Source organism: Glycine soja, chromosome 7, assembly GCF_004193775.1.
Source record: "Glycine soja cultivar W05 chromosome 7, ASM419377v2, whole genome shotgun sequence".
NCBI lineage: Eukaryota > Viridiplantae > Streptophyta > Magnoliopsida > Fabales > Fabaceae > Glycine > Glycine soja.
In genome coordinates this window covers 25275199-25302640 of record NC_041008.1, presented here as the reverse complement: position 1 = coordinate 25302640, position 27442 = coordinate 25275199, and positions in this window count along the sequence as shown.

Here is a 27442-nt window from a genome sequence, read left to right as displayed (position 1 = left end):
ATATTTCCTAATGAAGATCTCATTAACAATGTGTTGAGATGTTTAAGCAGGCAATGACAACCAGAAGTAACTGCAATTGTGGAATCAAAATATTTCCTATTTCTTTTGATGGACTTCAAGATGCATTCATTGACTTGCATAAAGAATCAGTCAAACTTGCCAAATTAGTTTCATTTTCTAAGAAAACTATTTCAAATTTAGAAAAGGAAGTTTTGAAATTAAATGTAGAATTAGAAAATCTCAAATCTAAAGTTAAAACATTAAAACCAATAGATACAAACCAATCCTCTACTAAATGCTTAATAAAAGAAAACACTAAAGTATCTCATTCACGTGAATGTCCTGATAAATTTATAGAAGAAATTGTAGATTTAAAAAATTGCTCTTGCCAAATTTACTCTTAGAAAAAATAATTTAGATATTATATTAGGCAAACAAAGATATGTTTTTGATAAAGCTGGATTAGGATATAATGCTGAAAATCAACAAAAGATGTATATTTTTTTTTTGCCTCCACCCGAAAGACTAGTTCTCCCTTCTTAACATGCTTTTACTATGGTAAGAAAGGTGATAGTGCATCAACATGTTATATTAGAAAGAATGGTAGTAGCATTGGAAAAATGGTATGGGTTCCAAAAGGATCCTTAGTCCAAAACTAACATTCAAGGGCCCAAGAAAATTTGGGTACCAAAATCAAATTATGATTATATGCATGAAGGACTCCTTGAAGCAAAGTTGGTACATTGATAGCAGTTGCTCCAAACACATAACGGGAGATGCATCAAAGTTTATTCATATTTCTCTTAAAAATAGTGGACATGTGACCTATGGAGACAACAACAAAGGTAAAATTCTTGGTGTTGGAAAAATAGGTACGAATCCCTCTACCTCCATAGAAAATGTTTTACTTGTTGATGGTCTTAAGCATAGTTTATTAAGTGTTCATCAATTATGTGATAGGCTTTTAGGTATCATTTGATTCTCATAATTGCTTTTGATGTGACTAATTCTATTAGACCAAGAAATGGTACTTTGAGCAGTATGGCATGCTCTGCTCTATTAATTCATTATAAATTGCAGAATGCTTTTTTTCTCTTTGCTCATGATTTGTTTTTTATGTTGGCAAAGGGGGGGAGATAGATAAGATAGTAAGGGGAACTATCTATTTTTTTGAAAAACCTTTTTCTATATATGGAATCTTCAATTTTTTCATATAAGCAATCATTGCAAAATCAAGGGGGAGTGAACGAAACAAATAGATATTCTTTTTACTGCTTACCTACAGATGGTTGTCATCATCAAAAAGAAAGAGAATGTGAATCATGTTGCTTATGTTGATGCCAAAAGAATTTACTTGATGATGATTGTCATCATTAAAAAGGGGGAGAATGTGAATCATGTAGGTTTTGATGATGCCAAAAGAATTTACTCGATAATGGTTGTCATCATCAAAAAGGTGGAGAATGTGAATGTATGTATACATATTTTTTATGATGCCAAAGTATAAGCAAACAAGATTGCTTCAAGAAACATTCAAGTTGAAGCAAACAGAGATTGCTTCAAGATTAATTCAAGGTCAAGCAAACAAGATCAAGAAAAAGATAAGACCTAAATTTATTTGTTAAAAGAATCTTACACTGGTTGATTAGTTTTGGCCTTAAACAATTATTTTCAACAACTCAAGGCACTGGAAATCAATTACCAAGTATTGTAATCGATTACCAGCGATAGATTGCAAATGGGCTTTTCAAAAAGGGTTTTGAAATTTGAATTTTAAATCTCGTAATCGATTACCAAATGTCTCTAATCAATCACCAGTAACGACACTTCAGAAAATACTTTGAAAAGTCATGACCCTTCAAAATAAAACTTTTTAATCGATTACCAAAAACCTGTAATTGATTACCAATAAGAAAATTTCATAAAAACTTTTTTAAAAAACACATCTCTTCAAACTATTTTGAAAAGGCACAATGGGCCTATATATATGTGTGTTAGACTTCGAAAAGTACAAGAGAGATTTTTCTAAGAGAACTTATTTGTTAAATGCTCTCTAAACAACTATTGGCCAAACACTTGAAAATCTATTGAGAATTCTTCTAGGAACTTCAATTTGTATTATCTACTCTAAAAGAGAGAAATCTTTTTGTTCATCTCATAAACTCAATTGTAATCAAGAGACGTTTTGTCTCTTGGCTTGTGAGAATCTTGAACACAAGGTTGAGGAATCCCAAGGTGTGTTCAAAGATTGTGAAGGATTTACAGAGATAGTGGAAAATCTCAAGTGGGTTGCTTGAGGACTGGACGTAGGCATGGGAAGTGGTTGAACTAGTATAAATCGAGTTTGCAATTCTGTCTTCTCTTATCTCATTTATTTTATGGCAACTGATTTTGTCTTATTGCTTCTTCTTCTTTTGCATTCTGAGCCTATCATATATCATTTAAAAGGGGATTAAAATTTTTTAGTGGGAAAATTTCGAAACTTAATTCACCCCCGCTTAAGTTATTGAGGCCACTTGTCCAACAAATGTGAGTGTTATTACCTTGAGGAGTGGCAGAGAGCTTCCGAAGGCAACAAATGTTGGTGCCAAAATTGATGATAGTGCCAAAATACATTCTGCCCCAAAGCAAATTCCTTTACCTATTACTTAAATTAACAGAAAGTAATTATACAAAGCAAGATTGTTGGGCAGAAATCTTCCTATTATGTACTCATAATAGGAAGCTAATAGGGGATGGGAAAGTGAAGTTGGGCAGAAATGTTTTTGCAATTATACAAAGCAAGATTGTTGTTACCATTCCATCATCCTCCTTGCCATAGAAGAGCAAAGATCCTGGCACTTTTACTATCCTTTGTACCATTGCAGATTGCTCTTTCACAGATGCCATGCTTGATTGTTTGATAGCCAACAAGTGCACCGGATCATGCAAGTATTATAAAATGGTAAGCCAATACCGAGTGTCGAACTCTCGGGGAACTTGTTTTACTTGGTAAAGCTTTGGTTCAGTAAATAAGTGTCTTTGGATGAAAGTTTGGTATGTGGTATGGACAAGTATGCAAACTAAACTATTCAAAAATAAATCATGTGAGTAGCGGTGTGTGAAGACAGATAGACAAATTATTGGTCTTCTTACAGGGTGGACTGATGTTATCAAGGATGTTCTCTACCTAACATTGTTCCTGTGTTCTATGTTATCTCCTAGAATACTAAACATTGATGTCTCGTGCATGTTTAGCCTAATCCTGATCAAGCGTCGTCCTCAGATCCCTCTTATTGGACTAAACTTAACCAAAATCACATTAAGACATAACATACCAAAAACTAAGTTACCATACCCTGATGTCTCATGAAAATATAATAAGCTAACCCTATCCTGTCAGGTTCTAAGGATCAAACCATTCCCCAATGTTGAGTGACCCTAACTAAGCATGCACGTGCGTGATCGAGGCAAAGGCACACTAGAATTAAGTATTGATAGCACAGTGAACACATAAAGCATCATTAGATAGATATACAAATATTTACATCAAGTACTCCATAGGAAGAACCAACTGAGGGTTTAGCTCTCCATAGCAGGGAAGCTTCCTTTACAACAATGAGAAGAGAAGATGAAAGATAGAAGAAATACAAGTAGTGGGGATGTCTCCTCCACCTCTAGAAACCTCACAATCTCATCCAAAGCTCCGCAAGATGGCTTCCTCATCAAGCTTAGCTCTTTCTCAGTCTCTCCACAACCAAAAACTCACAAAAAGCTCAACAACCCCTTAGAAATCGTGATTTTAGCTTAAATAGGCAATCCTGTCGGTGGATGCGTGCTTAGCACATGTAAGTAACTTCTGACTTAGCGCCAGTCATACTCGCTCAGCCTAAAGGTGAAGACGGTGTGTGTCATACCCTAATTTCGTCCGGGGATTATAATTTGATGATAAACAACCATTGATTGGCTGCTTCGAGATATTTGACACCCTTTGTTGCACAATATGTGAAGTCCCGAGACGTGCCGAAAATCAAAAGGAAGGAGGCTTACGCGATCCGTGAAAATTCCGTGATGTGACGGAAATCGAAAGGAGGTATTTTTCACAATCCGTGAGTTTCCATAACTTCTTCGAAAGCTAAAAAAGAGTAAATATATAATCCGTAAGGATTCGTAACCTTGCGGAAGGAAAATAAGTATCGTTACGAAATTCGTAAAGTTTCGTAACGTTACGGAAAAAGAATTACCAAAAAAATAGAAGGGGGTGCATTTAGTAAAAAGGGGGTACAAATAGCAATCTGGCCCACTTGGGCCTTCCAGATCCTTCCTCCAGAAGGCTGTTGCTTCTGGAGGAAGCAACCTTGCTCGCCTGGGCGAGCTAGGTGGCAAGCTCCTCCCCTATTTTGCTATAAATAGGGGGAGGAGTGAAGAAGAAAAAGGTTCAGCCTTCTTGGCACTTCTTATACTCTCGAAATTGCTGAGGAAAATTATTTCCGTGAAGAAAATCCAAGCCGAGGTGCTTCCGTAACGTTTCCGTGAGTAATTCCGCAAAGATTCTCGACCGTTCTTCAACATTCATCGTTCGTTCTTCGTTTTCTTCAGTCTTCAACGGGTAAGTACCTCAAACCGAGCTTTTCAATTCATTCTATGTACCCGTGGTGGTCCACATTTTGTTTCATGTATTTTTATTCTCGTTTTCATTCGCTTTTTATACCCCCTTTTGACGTGCGTAAGCTATTTATTTAAGTCATTTCTCGCCTAATCTAAAAATAAAATAAATTTCCACCGATCATTTGAATTGTATCATCCGTTAATTTTGATTAAAATGAATTCCGACCGTTCGGTCGTGCCGTAACCAAGTTGGAAATCAAAAAAGAGGTAAAATAACAATATAATAATCAAAAAATACCCTTTTAGTAAAATAAAGCGAAAAATCAATCGGACGTTTTCTCTTTGGGATTTCTCATTCCTAATTGAATTGACTAATAACTAAAGTGAAACTAAGGCTAAAATCAACTCGCCTAGTCAAGCTCGTCCACAAAAAAATAGGGTTTTGAAAGTTTATCATTTCAGTTTCTTACCAAGTAAAATGGATCATTTTTAAGGTCCAACGCCTTAAAATGATCACCTTTCAAGTAAAAAGAATCACTTGATTCACGCATAAGAAAGAACTACGTAGGTCTGATTTCCTCTTCAATGGAGGGTACGTAGGAGCAAAAACCCCGCTTTTGTCGACCTCAAAAAATAAAAAGAGCTAAAAGTTAAGATAACACAATTTCCACAATTCTGAAAAATAGGCTGTTGTCCTTTGAGACAAACGTAAGAGATGCTAATACCTTCCTTGAACGTAAATACAACTCCCGAACTTAGAATTTTCATTTCGACCGGTTTCCTTCGGTTTTTCCGACGTTTCCCACAAATAAACGTAAGAGATGCTAATACCTTCCTCGAACGTAAATACAACTCCCGAACTTAGAATTTTCATTTCGACCGGTTTCCTTCGGTTTTTCCGATGTTTCCCACAAATAAACGTTGGTGGCGACTCCGCGCATCTTTCCTCCTTTGGAAAGCGCACCCGTGAGCCTCGCCTTCACTCGCCCACAAAAGGGCACGTTGCGACAGTTGGCGACTCCACTGGGGAGCTTTTTGTGAGTTAGGCCTATTTTAAGGAATTGTGGATTTGTGAAACTTCGTGTGTGCTTTTGTTGAACTGTGTAAAATGTAAATAATTGTTGTCTATTTCGCATTCTTTACACTGCATTCTAAGCACCCACGGGTTTGAGTAAAAAAAGGGGCCCTACACCCGGGTTCATGGGAATTTAAGGAGTGGAGGTGAATCTGATGCAATCCTACTCCGCAAGGGCATTGGATAGAAAAACTCCAAGTAGATTGGGCCAGAGATGCAAGAGAAGGCCCTAGGGTTCTTATGAGCCTTAGGGTAGATTTCGGGCCCATGGGCTAAGTACGAGCCCGCTTATCTTTGTAAATATTAGATTAAGGTTTCATTATTTTTGGGCCTTGTATTTAGGGCTCCATAATGTAGGTAGGGTACTCTAGAAATATAGGATTTTTCAGCCCTTGTATTTTAGGGCACCTAGACTAGTTTTTGTATTAGGGGTAGTTTTGTAATTTCACATGCACTAAGTGGATATTTGATGTGTGTGGTTGGAAATAAATTTAATTGAATTGGTAGAAGCCCAATCCAATTAAATTTTAGAGGGGGAGGTGAGCATTTGCTTACTACACCCCATTGCCACATCATATAGTCACACTTTGTGCATGTCCTTCATGCTTTTCATGCCTCATGACACCTAAGCACACTTAGTGGAGAATCTTGGAATTGATCTTGGATTAGTGGGCTGAACCATAACTAAAATTCACTAATCATAATTAGTGAAATTTTGGCTCCAAAGTTTGGCTCCACAAATTCAATTTCAAATTCAAGTGAAATTTGAATTTCCCTCCAATTGTGTGACACTTAGGCTATAAATAGAGGTCATGTGTGTGCATTTTTTTTGAACTTTGATCATTTGAATATTAAACTTCAGATTTCAAAGCTCATTTAGAGCACAAAATTTCGTGCTCTTCTCTCCCTCTCCCTTCATTCATCTCCTTCTTCCTCCAAGATCTTATCCATGGCCTCCTATGGTGGTGAGCTTCTTCTAGACTCATCTTCTCCTTGAAGTGGCGTCTCCTCTCTCTCTCCCTTTCTCCATTCCGCTGCCATTCATATTCCAAGAAGCAAAGGAATCCATTGATGAAGAAGATCCTAGGCCTACAAGCTCCAATGGAGCTTGCATCATGGGAATTTAAGGAGTGGAGGTGAATCTATCATCATGCTAGGTCTCCGACTTGCTTGATAATAGTGAAACCTCGTCTAGAGCTTTCTCTCTTTATAATGTGTTGTCGCTGGTATTCCATACCGCCACAATATTATTATCTTGAGTGATGATACCTCTAGAGAACGGTCGTGTGAGTTATAAATTGTTGGGAAGTAGTTATTAGAGACCCCTAGATATTATCCTATAGGTTCCCAAATAGGGGCAAAGAGCAAACACGCTCCGTGCCATTTGTTCTCATGCATTTTTTTGTAAATGGCACTAGTTTATAGTTTTGCTAGCAATGTTTGGTTTCTTTAAGAGTAATACGTAACCTTTTTAATACTACGTTGAGGCGCCATCATGCCCAAAAACGTAGCATTAAAGTTGGATCTCTGCGGTCTCGTATGTATGAATTACCCCTTTATCTTGTTTTCCTTCTGTTTCATGCATACGCATTGCATCATTCATGTCAGAGTCTTGATCCACCCCTTTTTTAGGTAAATGATGGGGACAAATCAAAGCGGCAAAAGGTTTTATCAAGTCAAGGTTAAAAGTCTAGATGTCACTAGCCTCAAGGAATTGGGACGATTGATGGGACCCCTCCAAAGGCAAGCCTTCCGAAAAATCAACGGGAAGATTCTAGATTTGACCGCAGCGGAGGTATTTATAGAAGCTGTCGTAACCCTCGCCCAATACTATGACCAGCTGTTGAGGTGTTTCACGTTTAGGGACTTCCAAATGGTACCAACTATTGAAGAGTCTGAGGAGATATTAGGATGCCCTCTTGGGGAGAGAAAACCGTATCTTTTCTCCGGCTTTCTTCCTTCCTTGAGCAAGATTGCAGCTATGGTTGGAGATTCCGCAAAAGAGTTGGATTGCATGAAGCAAATTCGGAACGGCGTAGTGGGCCTGCCTCGGAAATACTTGGAAGGCAAGGCAAGGGATATGGCGAGCCAAGAGAAGTGGGGCCCGTTTGCAGATATTTTAGCTTTGCTGATTTTTGGGGTTGTCCTCTTTCCGAACGTTGACGGTTTGGTAGACTTAGCTGCCATTGATGCTTTCCTCGCATATCACCATAGCAAGGAAAGTCCAGTGGTGGCTATCTTGGCAGATTTGTTTCACACCTTTGACCGGAGGTGTGAGAAAAACAGTGGACGGATTGTCTGTTGTTTACCCGCTCTCTGTGTGTGGTTGATTTCACACCTATTCCAACAAGATACGAGACACCCGTGTCCGCTTCAAAGCTATCGCTCATGCGCCAAAAAAGGAAGAGTCGATTGGGACCAACATTTGGCTGGGATAGGGGGCAGCGCTGTTAGACAAGTGGCCTCAGATATCTTAAGAAGGGGGGGGGTTGAATTAAGATATTCCAAACTGTTTCCCCAAAAAAAAATCTATTTCACTTTTTACTCAAGTTATGAATTCCCTTAATAACAATCTTCTTAAATATTAATTCAAACGAAGCAACTTGAATATGAATATAAAGCAATAATAAATAAAGGAGATTAAGGGAAGAGAAAATGCAAACTCAGTTTTATACTGGTTCGGCCACACCCTTGTTCCTACGTCCAGTCCCCAAGCAACCCGCTTGAGAGTTCCACTATCTTGTAAATTCCTTTTACAAGTTCTAAACACACAAGGACAATCCTTCCTTTGTGTTTAGAGATCCTTTACAACAAGAGACTCACAGTCTCTTAATCCCTTAGAGAATGAGAAGAAGAAGAGGAACAAATCTCTCTAGAAAGAGATGGATTTTACAGATTGGGCACTCAATTAATTCCTTAATGAATTGCAATTGAATTGGCCAAGGAATTCTTAAGAGGATAAAATGAAATTGCTCTTTGAGAGGATAAACACTTTTTTGTTCTGAAAATCTCTGAGCAATTTCGTGTTTAAGTCACATATATATAGACCATTGGTGGTCATGAGTAAAGCCTTTGAAAAGTTGTGACTCTTGAAATTATTTTTCTGAAATTCCTGTCTGGTAATCGATTACAGTAATTGTGTAATCGATTACAGCTTTTAAAATTTGAATTAAAACGTTTACTAACTGCTGGTAATCGATTACCAAAATTGTGTAATCGATTACACAGTCTAAAATTTCGAATTCAAATTTTTATAGCTGTTATAAAACGTATTTGGCCACTGGTAATCGATTACATCCTCTGGTAATCGATTACCAGAGAGTAAAACCTTTGAAAAACACTTTTTATTTTAAATCACTTGGCCAAACCTTTGCTAATTCAATTAGGAATTCCCTTCCTAATATTCTAGTGATCATCTTGATGTTGTGACTTGTAATCTTGAAGTATTGTCTTGAATTTTAATCTTGAAAAGCCCATTTGCATCAATTGCAACACATCATCATGATCATCATCAAAACATCAATGCCAATTGCATCTACAAGCGCGATCAATTGGTTTCCTCGTTGGAAGGAAGGCAAGGAAGGAGTTATCTTCTCGTGTGGGGACTACCCTAATGTTCCACTGATAGGGACTAGGGGTTGTATTAATTATAATCCCGCACTCGCCATAAGACAGCTAGGGTATCCCATGAGGGGAGCGCCAACCGAAGAAAGTCTCTCGCCTTTCCTTGTGAGGAATCTAGGCGCACAAAGTCTCAAGGTGATACAAAGAGTCCACAAGGCGTGGAGAAGTCCGTTGAGGAAAGACAAGGAGCTTAGGGGCATCCGTAATGGCGTCATCGGAGGTTATCATGGATGGCTAAGAATTCACACGCGGGGGTTAGATTGGCTCTCCAAGTTGAAAGTTATTGGTGAGGAGGACTTCGAAGCTCCGGAGGAAGATGAAGAAGTCCGAGCTCTAAAATTAGAGCTAGGGAAGGCAAGACTCGCCAAGGAGAAGTTCAAGTCAGCTGCTACACACATCCGGAAGGAGTGCACCGAGTTACAAGAGGAAAACGTGGCCACTGCAAGAGCCCTTGAACAAGAAACCAAAAGGGCCCGCAAGGAGGAATATGGCCGAGAGAAATTCCGAGGAGCATTGTGGGGTAGCAACAATGAGCTCAAGCTCCGAAGAGAGGAGAGAGATCGGTCACGGGTGCATGACATGATCTTAAAAGAAGAGTTAGTTGCTTGCGCGAGGTCCAAAAGGAGTTTGGCTCAACACTTGGAAGCCACGAAGCAAAGCATGCTAGCTATCATAGGGCAATACAAGGAAGAGTTGAACCAGTCTGTGGCCCATGAACAAAAGCTAGTGGAGGATTTTGCACAAGTGTACGCCGAAAAAGAAGCAAGAGGGAGGGTGATTGATGCATTGCATCAAGAAGCGACTATGTGGATGGATAGGTTCGCCTTAACCTTGAATGGAAGTCAAGACCTCCCGCGTCTATTAGCCAAAGCAAAAGCCATGGCCGAAGTGTGTACGGCCCCCGAGGAGATTCATGGGTTAATCAATTACTGTCAAGACATGATAGATTTGATGGCCCATAAAATTAGAAATCGTTAGGTTCTCTTGTAACACCTTTGTATAATCTTGGCTAGATGAAAGCTTTGTTCTTTTTATAAAATGAGAAGTTCTGGACTCATCACGTTACCTAAAAACCTTTGGGTGGATCCAAGTGCCCCGATCATTCATTTGCATATTCATGTTTTGGTGGCATACTCACCTTTGTTTATTTCTTTAGGAAATTCATCATAACTAAGAAAACACCAAGGCACCCCTATAACACTCAATCCAGAAAAATGGATAATGAAGAGGGCGTGCAGGAACAGATGAAGGCCGATTTATCGGCCTTAAAAGATCAAATGGCTTCCATCTCGGAGGTCATGTTAAAACTCCAGAAAACTATAGAGGATAAAGCCACGGCAACCGCCTCCAGTACAGTTAGGGAAGTGGAGCCGGTGCTGCAACCCGCCTTAAATCCGGGCCGAGACAGAAACACGGCAGTGTTTGGTCGAAGGTATAGCCCGCAAGCTTATCCTTATGGCTTGCCTTCGGACTTCACTCCCCGTGCCACCCCGGAAGATTTAAGCCAAGCCTCTACTTTTGAGGGGCAACTCCCGCCTTATGACGACTATCCCGAGCAAGACGATGAGGAAGGAGATACCCATCTTGGCCCCCTGCTCCACCTCAAAGATCCGTCCCCACATGAACTACCCCAACCGAACATAGTCCGCCATATCCCGGCCTCACCCACACCCGTAAAAGAATCTGTTCCCTTCGCGGAAGATAAGGGAAAGATTGAGGCGCTTGAAGAGAGGTTAAGAGCAGTCGAGGGCCTTGGCAATTACCCATTCTCGGATTTAGCGGATTTATGTCTCGTGCCCAATATCGTCATTCCTCCCAAGTTCAAAGTACCAGACTTTGATAAGTACAAAGGGACGACATGTCCGAAGGGGCATCTTCAGATGTATTGCCGAAAGATGGGGGCGTATTCTGCGGACAAAAAATTGTTGGTCCATTTCATTCAAGACAGCTTGGCCGGGGCAGCTGTAGCATGGTATACCAATCTGGAAGCTTCCCAGATCCGATCATGGAAGGACTTGGCAATTGCCTTCATTAGGCAGTACCAGTACAATACGGATATGGCTCCCGATCAGAACCAGCTTCAGAGTATGACTAAGCGCGAGCATGAGTCCATTAAGGAATATGCCCAAAGATGGAGAGATCTCGCAGCCCAAGTCGTACCGCCCATGACGGAGAGGGAGATGATCACAATTATGGTAGATACATTACCCACGTTCTACTATGAAAAGCTGATAGGCTACATGCTAGCTAACTTTGCGGATCTCGTCTTCGCTGGAGAAAGGATTGAATCCGTACTACGGAAAGGCAAGTTCGAATATGCTTCCAACAACAACAGAAGAGCCCCAGTAGTGGGCGCGAGGAAAAAGGAAGGAGACACCCACGCAGTCACCACCGCCCCGACGTGGATGAAAGCACCCCAAAATATCCAAAGCTCATACCAGCCCAATCCCCCAAATTTTTTAATCCGAGCCGGGAATTCTCTCCCGACTCAAGTAAAAGGACCACCCGCAGCAGAAAGAGCGCCGGTCCCTTCAACGCTTCACCAGAAATTGAAGTTCGCAGTGGGTGGACTTTTAGTGATAGTGTCGGGTGAAGAGGACATGTTAGTGAACTGCCCCTCCTCCGCACCGTACGTAGAAGCGGCGGAAGAATCATTGGAAACGGCTTTCCAATCCTTTGAGGTGGTGAGCTGCGCCTCTGTGGAACCAAGTCCGTCGCTACGTTCTCTCTCCAAAGCGGCCATAATGGTGGCGCGTGTTATGCTCAGGAACGGATTTGAGCCCGGAATGGGTCTAGGCAAGGACAGCCTAGGGAATGCCGACGTGGTCAATATCAAGGGAAATCCATACAAGTATGGATTAGGGTAGTAACCCGGGATGCCAGGGAGGAGGAACGTGCCGTCAAGATTTTGGGCGGATAGGGTATGGCCCGCCCGTATTAGCCAGTGTTTCACCAGCGCTGGAATGGTGTCCGAGGAGGAGGTGGCCGCAATAAAAGAGGAGTTCCCTCAAGACCCACCACGTTTTGTGCAACCATGCCACCCCGATTCCCAAGTGGGGACTGGCGCGTGATAAGCCAGTCAGAAGTCTATACCGCTAATTCAATGTAATTAGAGCCTATAGATTTCCTTTCTCTTTTGTTTTGTGAAACCTACCTTATTAAATAAACAAAGAGATCTTGTTTCATCTGTTCTTGCGGTCTCACCTTTTCTCATATCATTTTGCATGTTTTTGTTTCTTTTGTCTTGTTTGGTATAGATATGAGGGTCAATTCTTTGAGGATCCTAACAACGAGGGTTTGACAATCGATTTCGATCGAGATATAAGCCAAACGATAAACGAGGAAGAGGAAGAGGACGTCCTGTCACCAGAGTTGGAGAGGTTGGTCGCTCAGGAAGAACGTGAAATGAAGCCTCACCAAGAAGAAACCGAATTGGTAAACTTGGGGACCACGGAGGAAAAGAAAGAAGTAAAGGTAGGAACCGGTATAACCGCGCCTATCCACCAAGGCTTGATAACCCTTCTTAAAGAGTATCAAGATGTCTTTGCGTGGTCATATCAAGACATGCCCGGTCTGGATTCCGACATTGTGCAGCATAAGTTGCCTTTGAATCTTGGGTCTTCCCCGGTTAAGCAAAAGTTACGAAGAATGAAACCCGAGATGTCTTTAAAAATTAAAGAAGAAGTAAGGAAGCAGTTTGATGCAGGTTTCTTAGCTGTGGCGCGGTACCCGGAGTGGGTGGCCAACATTGACCCAGTCCCGAAAAAGGACGGCAAGGTTCGAATGTGTGTAGACTACCGGGACTTGAACCGAGCCAGTCCTAAAGACAATTTTCTCCTGCCACACATTGATATATTGGTAGATAATACAACCAAACTGCTTCCATGATGGAGGCCATGTTAGGAATGAGGCAGCTCATGGAGAAAAATGTGGCCACCGCTGCCGCTGTCAATTCGGCTGCCGAAGCAGACCCAACTCTCTTGGCAACCGCGCGCCATCCTCCCTCAAACATAGTAGGACGGGGAAGGAACGCGCTGGGGCACGACGGCAACCCTCATCTGGGATACAACCGAGCGGCTTACCCTTATGGATTGCCGCCCAACTAGTCACCACCCGTCCTGCAAGATGATGCGGGCCATATTGCTTCTCCCGTCCTTGAAAGAGAGCCTCCTCAATAGCCCGACGAGGTCCACAAAGACCCTCGAGACTATGCTCGAAGGGATGTCGAGTTCTGTTCCCCGGTCCCCGAAGGGCCGGCAGCCAGCACGTTGCCTCAGCCCAACATCACGACACAACCAATAGTTTTGTCCATGGAAGCACCGCCCCCGGCAACTGAAGAAAGGAGGAAGCTCGATCTCCTCGAGGAGAGATTGAGAGCCGTGGAAGGATTTGGGGACTATCCGTTCACAGACATGACGGATCTTTGCCTAGTACCCGATGTTGTTATTCCCCCGAAGTTCAAAGTACCGGACTTCGACAAGTATAAAGGGACGACTTGTCCTAAGAACCATCTCAAGATGTACTGTCACAAGATGGGCGCACATTCTAAGGATGAGAAGCTATTAATACACTTTTTTCAAGATAGCTTGGCCGAAGCTGCGGTAGTTTGGTACACTAATTTGGAAGCTTCCCGTATCCGTACTTGGAAGGATCTGATTACTGCCTTCCTAAGGTAATATCAGTATAACTCCGATATGGCTCCCGATCGCACTCAGCTGCAGAATATGTTTAAGAAAGAGGGCGAAACCTTTAAAGAATACGCACAGCGGTGGAGAGACCTGGCGGCACAAGTGGCTCCTCCCATGGTTGAGAGAGAGATGATCACCATGATGGTAGACACTCTGCCAGTGTTCTACTATGAGAAGCTAGTAGGTTACATGTCGTCCAGCTTCGCGGACCTAGTGTTCGCCGGGGAAAGAATCGAGGTAGGGTTGAAAAGAGGAAAGTTCGATTACGATTCCTCCACGAGTGCGAATGCCAAAAGAATTGGGACAACGGGGGCAAAAAGGAAGGAAGGAGATGCCCATGCCGTCTCTTCAACGCCCGCGTGGGTCAAACCCCCGCAGACACCTCATGGTACCCATCAGTACGCGCAACATCACCCGAGCTTCTCGGCTCATACCGGGAACGCCTCTAGTTCAGCACCTGTGCAGCCTAAGGCACCCACCCAGAGGGAAGCTCCCCAAGTTCCAACTCCGAACACAACTCGCCCGGCCGGTAATTCCAACGCAACAAGGAACTTCCCTCCGAGGCCTTTTCAAGAATTCACCCCACTCCCAATGATGTACGAAGACCTCTTGCCATCCCTCATCGCCAACCATTTGGCCGTGGTAACTCCCGGAAAGGTTCTCCAACCCCCTTTCCCAAAGTGGTATGACCCTAACGCAACTTGCAAGTACCATGGGGGTGTCCCGGGGCATTCCATTGAAAAATGCTTGGCCTTTAAATACAAGGTCCAACATTTGATAGATGCTGGATGGCTGACTTTCCAAGAGGATCGGCCCAATGTGAAAACCAACCCGCTCGCCAATCATGGAGGGGGAGCGGTTAACGCCGTTGAGTCCGATAGGCCGCGCAGGTCTAAACCTTTAAGGGATGTGGCAACCCCTAGGAGGTTTATCTTTGAGGCCCTACAAAAGGGAGGTGTGATTCCTCATAGTGGGCGTAAGGAGGATTCCTGTTTGCTACATACCGGCGAGCTGCATGACATGGAAACGTGTTTGGGAGTAGAGGAATTGTTACAACGGATGATAGATCAAGGTCGACTGGAAGTTGGCAGTGAAGGAAGAGAGGAGCAGCACATATGCATGCAGTCCATGGATAGGAGCAGTGTTGCGAAGCCCAAACCCTTGGTGATATACTTCACCAAGGGCACAACTTCGCAAAAGCCATTCCACCCATTGGCAGCTAAACCTGTTCCTTTCCCATACCAAAATAGCCACGCAGTCCCATGGAGATATACACCTTCGAGGGGGAAGGAAGAAGAAGCCACCGACGTCAGCTCGTTGTCGGCTAAGGTAACAAATATCACGGGACTGAGTGGTGTGACCCGTAGCGGTCGTCTGTTTGCGCCTCCGGACCTACCAGTCCAACCCGCGAACGTCAAGGGGAAAGGAAAAGTGATGGAGGAACAAGATGACGAAGCACCCCTCGCTTCGAATAAAGATATTCCGGCGAAAGGTCTTCCGGAGAAAAAGGATGGTAAAAAGGAGGTGTCGCTAGAGGAAGCCAGCGAGTTCCTCCGTATAATTCAGCAGAGCGAGTTCAAGGTTATCGAACAGCTCAACAAAACCCCGGCCAGGGTCTCGCTGTTGGAGTTACTCATGAGCTCCGAGCCTCATCGGGCTCTACTAGTAAAAGTTCTGAACGAGGCCCACGTGGCCCAAGACATCTCGGTAGAAGGTTTCGGAGAGCTGGTCAACAATATCACTGCCAACAACTATCTCGCCTTCGCCGAAGAAGAAATCCCCGCCGAGGGGAGAAGGCATAATAAAGCTTTGCACGTATCAGTCAAGTGTATGGACCATATCGTAGCCAAAGTGCTCATCGATAATGGTTCCAGTTTAAACGTGATGCCTAAGAGCACTTTGGAGAAATTACCATTCAATGCTTCCCACTTAAAGCCGAGTTCAATGGTCGTTCGTGCCTTCGACGGCACCCGCCGAGAGGTTAGGGGAGAGATCGATCTCCCAGTACAGATAGGCCCTCACACCTGTCAAGTTACCTTCCAAATAATGGATATTAACCCCCCCTACAGCTGTCTGTTAGGGCGTCCGTGGATCCACTCAGTGGGAGTTGTTCCCTCTACACTCCACCAAAAGTTGAAATTCGTAGTGGAAGGGCATCTGGTCATCGTATCAGGCGAGGAAGACATCTTGGTGAGCTGCCCATCCTCTATGCCTTATGTGGAAGCCGCAGAGGAGTCATTAGAAACCGCTTTCCAGTCTTTTGAGGTGGTAAGCATTTCCTCTGTGGACTCCTTCTCTGGGCAGCCTTGCCTGTCCGATGCAGCAGTAATGATGGCCCGAGTTATGTTGGGGAACGGTTATGAACCCGGAATGGGTTTAGGCAAAGACAATGGCGGCATAACTAGCCTGATAAATGCCAAAGGAAATCGTGGGAAGTATGGTTTAGGCTATAAGCCCACTCAGGCAGATATAAAGAGAAGCATCGCGGGAAGGAAGAGCGGTAGTCAAAGCTCGCGGTTGAGACAAGAAAGTGAAGGAAGCCCGCCCTGCCACATAAGTAGAAGCTTTATAAGCGCGGGTCTGGGGGATGAAGGTCAAGTGGTCGCGATATATGAAGATGATGTTCCGAGTACATTGGATTTGGTACGACCATGCCCTCCTGATTTCCAGCTGGGAAATTGGCGAGTGGAGGAACGCCCCGACATTTACGCAATGAGCATAATGTAAACCTTTACGGTTTTAAAAACTCTATAGTTGGGCCTAGGCTTTAGAGTTTTTCTTTTGTTAAGGCTTTGTGTCTTTTGTTTTGAATTTATAATACAAGGATCTTTCTTCATCTGTTCCTACGTCTCTACCCATTCTCATCCATTTGCATGTTTACTTCTTTACTTTTTAAAACGGCAGATCCGATGACGAGTCCCTCGAAGGTACTAATACCTGGGACCCGCCTATCAACTTCGAGCAAGAAACGAATCAAACGGAAGATGAAGGGAACGAGGATGTGAGACTTCCCCCAGAATTAGAAAGGATAGTCGCCCATGAGGACCAAGAAATGGGGCCTCATCAAGAAGAAACAAAACTAGTAGACTTGGGAATTGGCAGTGGAAAAAGGGAAGTAAAGATAGGCACAGGTATTACCGCACCTATCCGTGAAGAATTAATAATCCTGCTAAGAGACTACCAAGACATCTTTGCTTGGTCATACCAAGATATGCCCGGTTTGAGTTCTGACATTGTACAGCACCGATTACCTCTAAATCCCGAGTGTTCCCCGGTAAAGCAGAAACTGAGAAGGATGAAGCTCGAAACATCCTTGAAGATAAAAGAAGAAGTGAAGAAGCAATTTGACGCTGGTTTTCTGGCCGTCGCTCGGTACCCAGAATGGGTCGCCAACATTGTACCGGTCCCTAAGAAGGATGGGAAAGTACGAATGTGTATGGATTATCGGGACCTGAATCGGGCCAGTCCCAAGGACAATTTTCCTTTACCACACATCGACATCCTCGTAGATAATACGGCCAATTTCGCTCTATTTTCCATCATGGATGGTTTCTCTGGTTACAATCAGATAAAAATGGCACCAGAGGATATGGAAAAGACTACCTTCGTCACCCTGTGGGGAACATTCTGTTACAAGGTGATGTCCTTTGGACTCAAGAATGCCGGGGCAACTTATCAACGGGCCATGGTAGCTTTGTTCCATGATATGATGCACCAAGAGATCGAGGTCTACGTGGACGACATAATTGCTAAATCTAAATCCGAGGAAGAACACCTTGTCAACTTGCGGAAGTTGTTCGAAAGGCTTAAGAAATATCAATTAAGGTTGAACCCCGCCAAGTGTACCTTTGGGGTCAAATCAGGGAAATTGCTTGGTTTCATCGTAAGCCAGAAAGGGATAGAGGTAGATCCCAAAAAGGTGAAGGCTATCCTTGAGATGCCGGAACCCCGTACAGAGAGGCAAGTCCGAGGTTTCCTGGGACGCTTGAATTATATTGCCAGATTCATATCGCAGCTCACCGCCATTTGTGAGCCATTGTTCAAACTCTTACGCAAAAACCAAACTGACCGCTGGAATGAGGGTTGCCAAGAGGCTTTTGGAAGGATCAAGAAGTGTCTTATGAATCCCCCTGTGCTTATGCCACCAGTACCTGGAAGGCCTCTCATCTTGTACATGAAAATCTTGGACGAGTCAATGGGGTGTATGTTGGGGCAACATGACGAATCCGGAAAGAAAGAGCGCGTTGTTTACTACCTAAGTAAGAAGTTCACGACATGTGAAATGAATTACTCCTTGCTCGAAAGAACGTGTTGTGCTTTAGTATGGGCATCCCATCGCCTAAGGCAGTACATGCTGAGCCACACTACCTGGTTGATATCCAAGATGGACCCGGTTAAGTACATCTTTGAAAAGCCAGCTCTCACGGGACGAATCGCCCGGTGGCAAGTCCTGCTATCCGAGTTTGATATAGTTTACGTCACCCAAAAGGCGATAAAAGGAAGCGCCTTAGCATATTATTTGTCTCAACAGCCTCTTAACGACTATCAGCCCATGCATCCTGAATTCCCGGATGAGGACATCATGGCCTTGTTTGAGGAAAAATTGGACGAAGTTCGGGACAAATGGACCGTATGGTTTGACGGAGCGTTAAACATTCTAGGCCATGGCGTTGGAGCAGTATTGGTCTCTCCGGACAATCAATGTGTACCTTTCACAGCCAGGCTAGGATTCGATTGCACCAACGACATGGCCGAATATGAAGCATGTGCCCTGGCCGTCCAGGCAGCGATTGACTCCAATGTCAAACTACTCAAGGTGTACGGCGACTCAGCGTTGGTAATCCATCAGCTGAGAGGGGAATGGGAAACTAGAGATCCCAAGCTGATACCCTACAAAGCCTATATCAAGGAATTGGCTAAAACCTTTGATGAGATCTCTTTCCATCATGTTCCCCGCGAGGAAAATCAAATGGCGGATGCGCTTGCTACTTTGGCGTCTATGTTCCAGCTAACGCCGCACGGAGACCTACCGTACATTGAATTTTGGTGTCGTGGCAAACCCGCGCATTGTTACCAAGTAGAAGAGGAACGGGACGGTAAGCCTTGGTATTTCGACATCAAGCGATATGTCGTAAGCAAAGAATACCCGCCAGAGATTGCCGACAATGATAAAAGGACATTGAGAAGGTTGGCGGCCGGCTTCTTCATGAGCGGAAGCATACTGTATAAGAGAAACCATGACATGACACTCCTGCGGTGTGTGGATGCTAGGGAGGCGAATCACATGATCGAGGAAGTCCATGAGGGCTCGTTTGGAATGCACGCCAATGGGCATGCTATGGCCAGAAAGATCCTAAGAGCAGGTTATTATTGGCTTACCATGGAAAGTGATTGTTGTGTCCATGTAAGGAAATGCCACAAATGTCAAGCGTTCGCAGACAATGTCAATGCTCCACCGCATCCTCTGAATGTCATGTCCGCCCCTTGGCCTTTCTCCATGTGGGGGATAGATGTCATTGGGGCCATTGAGCCCAAGGCCTCGAATGGTCATCGCTTCATCCTCGTAGCGATATATTATTTTACCAAGTGGGTCGAGGTGGCCTCCTACACCAATGTCACGAGGGGTGTGGTGGTTAGGTTCATTAAGAAAGAGATCATCTGCCGATATGGTTTGCCAAGGAAGATTATCACGGACAACGGCACCAACCTGAATAACAAGATGATGGGGGAAATGTGCGAGGAGTTTAAAATCCTGCATGGACAATTCCAGCTTACCAACATGGATGGCGAAGAGCTACCTTCACCCGTGAATTCTGATGTCGTCAAGCGGTATTATGCTTAGAATCTGGGGCAATTAAGGATGTCGTTGCATGTTCTTTATCTTTATGTGTTTTCTGGATTTCCCCCAGGGATTCCCCGTCTACTGTATCTCGCGTTACAATCTTTTAAAGAAATGAACGTGGATTCAAGGTTTTAGTCCTCACGTTGGTTTCAAACCTTGCGTTAATTTGTGATCACCTGAGCCCTTCCGCTCAGTTCATGGGATGCCCCAAGCGCTTAATTAAAATTGAACCTAAACCAACTTTCACTAAAATTTGCTGCGTTTGAAAAAATTCAAGCATACGCATACGCATGCATATTGTTGTGGTAAAACAGGGGCAGGATCATCTTGAGCTACCTTCTGGGGTAGAGACAAAACATGAACAGCAGAAACCAATCAAGGTAAGACAACGACGCGGTCAAAGGTTGGCCACACCTGGTTGTTTCTTACTTGGAGGTACATAGGGACGGATGCGAGTGGGGGTGGGGTCACGACCGACCGATCGTTGCCCCTTCTCTGCGCTAAACAAGCAGAGAACGTCGCTGCAAGGCAGCCCAGTATCCTTTGTATTCACAATTTTCTTTTACTATTTGTTTGTTTTAAAATAAGTAATCGACGCCTAATTCTAACTTAAGTAAGTTCAAGTTAGGCGAGACGCTAACCCATGAAAAAGGAGGGGACATGGTTAATGTTCCCCTCAAAAAAAAAAAAAAAAAAGGGGCAGGTTAGCTCGCCTGGGCGAGAAACCCCTGCACTCAAAATAAAAAAACAAAGGAGGGGAACATTTTTGTATCCAAAAAACTTCCCCCCCTTCATTCAAGAAAAAGAGAACACGAAGGCTTGCGGTTTCTTGCTCCCCTAAGCCTTTTGATCGCGTTTTGCTTTCGTTTTTGGTGTTTCAATTCATTCCAACAAGTAAGTATTCCATCCTTGAGGTTTTTTGCTTCCCATTGATGTGTTTTCTTCATCTTTTGGTGCCTTAAATTGTGAGAACATGCTTATAATTGTGAGGCAGTTTTGGTTTGCTTTGATGCTTGTTTTCTTGAATTAAGGATTTGAATGAAAAGGCCTTAGGCCTAGGTCGTATTCTGAAGCAATGGGGCATCCCACATTGCTCCCATTCTCTTGCAATTTATGTCCAAACATGCGCCCACCAAGTGCTCGATGAAATGCCTCAATGACATATGAGCATGGTTTTGAAAGCTTGGGATTGTGGGACTGTTTCATATACATAGGGACAGCATGAAGGATTTAAAATGAGAGTCCGAATGTAATTCTAGGCTTAGGAACCCAAGTTTTTAATTTCAATGCAAGGAAGCATGACTTAGGCCTAGGAATCTAATTTTTGGTTTTGAATGTAAAAAAAAGGGGCATGAATATTAGGACATGTTTGAGGGTCTTTTATTAAAATTTGGCTGCCCCATGAGGAATACCTTGCACCTAGGTAGCATGGAAAATACCTTTCAACGGTATATATATATGTGAATGAATGAGATGAAAATGCCTTTCAAATATGTGTATTTGTGGATAGGTAGCATAAGGAGCCTCTAAAAAAAAATGTGTACCCATGCCAAAGATGGCACAAGAATGCTTCCCAAATGAATATATGATGTGGAATTGCCCCTCAAGTGTAGATTAAATGAGATGAAAATCCATTTTGAATGCAAAAGTGTGTGCATAATGTAATTAGCTTTCCGACATGCATATAAATGAATATGAGAGAAACAATAAAAATTTGTATGATATACATTTCAAACATGTATAGGTAGTTTGTAAATAGCAAATGTTTAGGATATGAACATATGCAATTTTGGGCACAATACCTTGAGCATGCGTGTAAGTATTCTTTCCAAAAAAATATATATGTGTGGTAACTAGAATGTTTTGAATATCCTTGTATGTTGATATAAATAATAGGGTATTTTCTACACATGCGTGTATGCATGGATCATATGAGTTTAGTCTAAATTAGAGAGATTGGCATGACATTTTTTGCGTTAAGATAAGCATTATCTTGTAAAACTAACTTCTGAATGTTTGTTCTCGCAGGAAATGGCCCCGAGGAAACTTGCCTCAAAAAGATCCAGGAAGGATAAGGCGGCCGAAGGAACTAGTTCCGCTCCTGAGTATGACAGTCACCGCTTTAGGAGCGCTGTACACCAGCAGCGCTTCGAGGCCATCAAGGGATGGTCATTTCTCCGGGAGCGACGCGTCCAGCTCAGGGACGATGAGTATACCGATTTCCAGGAAGAAATAGGTCGCCGGCGGTGGGCATCACTGGTTACCCCCATGGCCAAGTTCGATCCAGAAATAGTCCTCGAATTTTATGCCAATGCTTGGCCAACAGAGGAGGGTGTGCGTGATATGAGGTCCTGGGTGAGGGGTCAGTGGATCCCGTTTGATGCAGATGCTATCGGCCAGCTCCTGGGATATCCGTTAGTGCTGGAAGAGGGCCAGGAGTGCGAGTATGGCCAGAGGAGGAACCGGTCTGATGGTTTCGATGAGGAGGCCATCGCCCAGTTGCTATGCATACCGGGGCAAGATTTTGCCCGGACTGCTGCCGGGAGATGGGTGCGAATCATGCGCACCAACATGACCACCCTGACTCAGATATGGATGACTTTGCTGCTCAACAACATCCTGCCCACCGATCATAATTCCAACCTCCCCCTGCCGAAGTGTCAGCTGGTGTACTCCATCCTGACGCGGATGAGCATCCATGTGGCTCAGTTAATCCCTGATGCCATCTATATTTTTGTAGGTATGGCGCCTACCAGACACCCTTTGGATCCAGATAAGTCCAACAGGGCCCTGGGATTTCCCGCGCTGATCACAGGACTCTACCAGTCGTTTGGAGTCTCCGTTGCACCTACCAAGGTGATTCGGCCGCCCATCACCCGGGCTTTTATTGAGAAGTACTGCACCTAGAGACAGGCTCAGGGTGATGCTCCATAGGACGTAGGCGCGCCACCACCACCTCATCAGGCTGGCCCGGCTGGGTCGTTTGACATGGAGCAGTATTTACGGCATTTGGTTCGCCAGCAGGCAGCCAACCACCGGGCACATGTACAGACCCATGATTGTCTTTACCAGCTGAGCCTCAGCATGCAGAGCCAGGGCTTTGCTTCTTTTTCATGCCCTACTCCAGACCAGTTCAGGGCAGAGGTCGCATGGCCCGGGGATTGGCCCGAGGCCCAAGCAGGAGAGGCGCCCCCAGAGGCTCCCGACGATGGAGAGGAGGCCCACGAGGACGAGGAGATGGCCGATTTGCTTGACTTCTTGGGAGGGAGTGGAGCTACATGATTGGGAGATCCCCAGATTCATGTTTTCTTTCATATTTCTTTTATCATTTTTATGTTATGTTATTTTTTGACTTGAGAGACTAATGTTTGTTTTTGTTGTTTCGGTTGTCATTTGTACAGCGCATACATTTTTGTTTGGATTGTTGCGTTAGTGTTTATATCGTTATTATCAATGATGTTTGAAATTCTGGAACCGTGTAGAGTTTTTCGTTTAGGAACATCGTCCAAAAAATAAAACAAACAAAATCATAATAAAAATAATAAAAAGAAAAAGAAAGAGAGAGCAAGTAAGGAGAAAAAGAAGGAAAATAGAAGATAAAGAACCAACGTGTTTTTGAAAGAGATGATTTCCGACTTTTGATTGAAAAAAATTCGTTGATCATAGCTAGTTTTTGAAAAAATGTGTGTACACCCGAAGGGTGAACGCTGTGAAATTTCCCCGGACGCCCAAAATAGACTCGGATGAATGCACAAATGGATAAAAGAACATATTTTGGAAACATTGGGTTGATTTAAAATAGAGGAAATGAATCCTGAGCCCTAGCATCACATGACCATAAAAATTTGACACTTGAGTGCCCACATAGGTGCATGCATGACCAGTTTTGCATAAAGTTTCCAAATCATCATTTTTGCATTTGTGTCATGGAAATAATGTGGGGCATCCCTTTTTATCCTTGAACCAAACCAAACCCTGACATGTATCATGTCCAGCCATCATACTCTTGAGCCAAAATCCTAACTCACCATAAACCTTGACCCAGGGTGAGAATGTCAATCCTTACCCTCGGAAGCAAAAAAAAAGAAAAGAAGGAAAATTTCCAATCAAAGAGAAAGCAAAAAGAAAAGAAAGGAAATTCCCAATCAAAGAGTGGGAGAAAGCAAAAAGAAAAGAAAGAAAATTCCCAACCAAAGAATGGGAGAAAGTAAAAAAAAAAAGGAAGGAAAGAAAGTTCCTGATCAAAGAAACTAGAAGAAATGTGCAGAAAGGTCTTTTGACCAGACAATATCTGAACAATACAGAATTGTCACCAAATGAACAAAAGGAAGGAAAGGAAACCATGACCTAAAGTGGTCTTCTCCCTTTGATTACCAACCAAAATCCTGTGCGTCAGTGACTTGCTCGCCTCGCGTTAAACCAAAAACAGAAAAGGAAAAGGCCAAAAACACACAAAGGCCGAAAAACCCACCAAAAGAACCCATTCCCAAGGGAAGTCCTATTGATCCATGATCACGCATGTAATTTTTGATTTGATAGGAAATAATTTGCAAAGTCAAGTCGTGACATATCTATGGTTCGGAATTAGGATGAAACACTTACCTGTGCGAGATTGATACACTTTGAGTGGATTTCTTCAATTTTTGTCGAACCCAATGTTTCCTCTAAATGGTCATTTAGAAACGAAATGCTAACATCCAAAATCTCATTTATGGTTATGGGGGGGTTTCATCAGCAGACTCTCCTTCCCCGGTAGACGCATTGTTTTTCACTCAAAAAAGCATATGCTGCTCTAATCAGTTGGAATATTTGTCTCTTTACTAAGGCATGTTTGCATTTTAGTGGAGAAAACACCGAGACTTTTTCAAGTCTCACAAGTTATCCAGAACTACGTAGGTCTGAGTTCCTCATTGGAGGATACGTAGGAGCAAGAGCCCCGCTTTTGTCAACCACACCGCTTTTTGTTACCATGACCCAAGAGCTGGTGGCTCGCGGAGACACCTTACGGTTATCCGCACCTCGTCATTCAGTGACCCCAAGTGTGATTGACGAGCAGAGGCCAATGTGGTCATCTGCGCCCTTTCCGGAGATGTCAGCATCTTCTGGTGGAGACTTTTTCAAGTCTCACAAGTTATCCAGAACTACGTAGGTCTGAGTTCCTCAATGGAGGATACGTAGGAGCAAGAGCCTTGCTTTTGTCGGCCGCCCCACAATCTCTGTCATACTGACCCTGAGGTCATATGACATGCGGAGACAAATTATGGTCATTCCGCACACCTTTTTGCCATTCAGACACAGTTGTGTCCGATGGCACGCAGAGACAAATTATGGTCATTCTGCACCCTTTTGTCATCCAGAGGCGGCGGGCCCGATGACATGCGGAGACAAATTATGGTAATTCCGCACACCCTTTTTCCATTCAGACACAGTTGTGTCCGATGGCACGCAGAGACAAATTATGGTCATTCTGCGCCCTTTTGTCATCCAGAGGCGGCGGGCCCGATGACATGCGGAGACAAATTATGGTCATTCTGCACACCTTTTTGCCATTCAGACACAGTTGTGTCCGATGGCACGCAGAGACAAATTATGGTCATTTTGTGCCCTTTTGTTATCCAGAGGCGGCGGGCCCGATGACATGCGGAGACAAATTATGGTCATTCCGCACACCTTTTTGCCATTCAGACACAGTTGTGTCCGATGGCACGCAGAGACAAATTATGGTCATTCTGCGCCCTTTTGTCATCCAGAGGCGGCGGGCCCGATGACATGCTGTCGCAACCTACCCTTCGGCGAGAGGGCGACGCGAGACTCGCGGGATGCATGTTCCACGAAAGGAATACGCGCGGAGTCGCCACCAACGTTTATTTGAGGAAAACGTCGGAAAAACCGGAAAAGACGCGATCTACGAACTTTTAAGTGAAAGGTTCGGGAGTTGTATTTACGCACGGGGAAGGTATTAGCACCCCACACGTCTGTCCCAAGGGACGGCAGCCTTTAATCGAATGTGCAAACATGACTTTGATTTTTACGTTCCCTTTTATGTCCTTATATCCTTTATACCCTTTTTATATTTTTTTCTTTTTGTGGTCGACAAGGGTGTTTCCCTTTGCTCCTACGTATTCCTCAATTGGGATGAGGAAATCAGACCTACGTAGTTCTTTCTTATCAAGTGATTCTTTTTTACTTAAATGGTGATCATTTTAAGGCGTTGGACCTTGAAAATGATCCATTTTACTTAGTGAGAAATTGAAATGACAAACTTCAAAAACCTATTTTTGTGGACGAGCTTGATTAGGCGAGTTGATTTTAGCCTTAGTTTCACCTTAGTTATTAGTCAATTCAATTAAGAATGAGAAATCCCAAAGAGAAAATGTCCGATTGATTTTCCGCTTTATTTGACTAAAAGATGTTTTTTTTTTATTATTATATTATTTTTTATCTCTTTTTTTGATTTTCAACGTGGTTACGGCACGACCGAACGGTCGGAATTTATCTTAACCAAAGTTTACGGATCATACAATTCAAACGTTCGGTGGAAATTTATTTTATTTTTAAGTTAAGCGAGAAATGACTTAAGTAAAATGGCTTAAGCACGTCAACAGGGGGTATAAAAAATAAATGAAATGAGAATAAAGATACACGAAACACAATGTGGACCACCATGGGTACATAGAATGAATCGAAAAGCTTGGTTCGAGGTACTTAACCGTTGAAGATCGAAGAACGATGAAGAACGAATGAAGAACGTCGAAGAACGGTTGAAACCTTTGCGAAATTCTTCACGGAAAACGTTACGGAAACGTTTCGGAAGCGCCTCGGCTTAGATTTTCTTCACGGAAACAATTTTTCCAAGCAAATTCGAAAGAGAAAGAAGTGCCTAAGGGGCTGAACCCTTTTCTTCTTCACTTCCTCCCCTATTTATAGCAAAATAGGGGAGGTGGTTGCCGCCCAGCTCGCCCAGGCGAGCTCAGCTCGCCCAGGCGAGCCAGGTTGCTTCCTCCAGAAGCAACAGCCTTCTGGAGGAATATTCTGGAGGGCCCAAGTGGGCCTGGGTGCTATTTGCACCCCCATTTTTACTAAGTACACCTCCCTCTGCTTTTTTTGGTGATTCTTTTTTCGTAAAGTTACGGAAACTTACGAATTTCGTAACGATACTTGTTTTCTTTCCGTAATGTTACGGAACCTTGCGGATTACATAATCATCCCCTTTTTGACTTACAGAATGTTATGGAATCTCACTTAATTATGCAACGATGCTTCCATTTGATTTCCGGTGTGTCACGGAAACTTACGGATTGTGCATCAATATTTTTTTTGGTTTTCCGGCATGTCCTGGAATTTCACAAATTGCCTAATGATGGGTGCCAAGCACCTCACAAGGACCAAAGAAAGGTCGCATGTCATCAAGCAAAGGTCCCCGGACGAAATTAGGGTATGACAGTTTCCCCTCTTTACTTGTCTTTAATTGGAGATAAAAGGAAAGTAAAGATAAGACACTAATTTCGTTCCTCTCGATTTGACGAGAGTCGCGGGTGACCATAAAATCTCCACATGCAAATGACTTGTTGTTCCCAGAATTTCACAAATTGCCTAATGATGGGTGCCAAGCACCTCACAAGGACC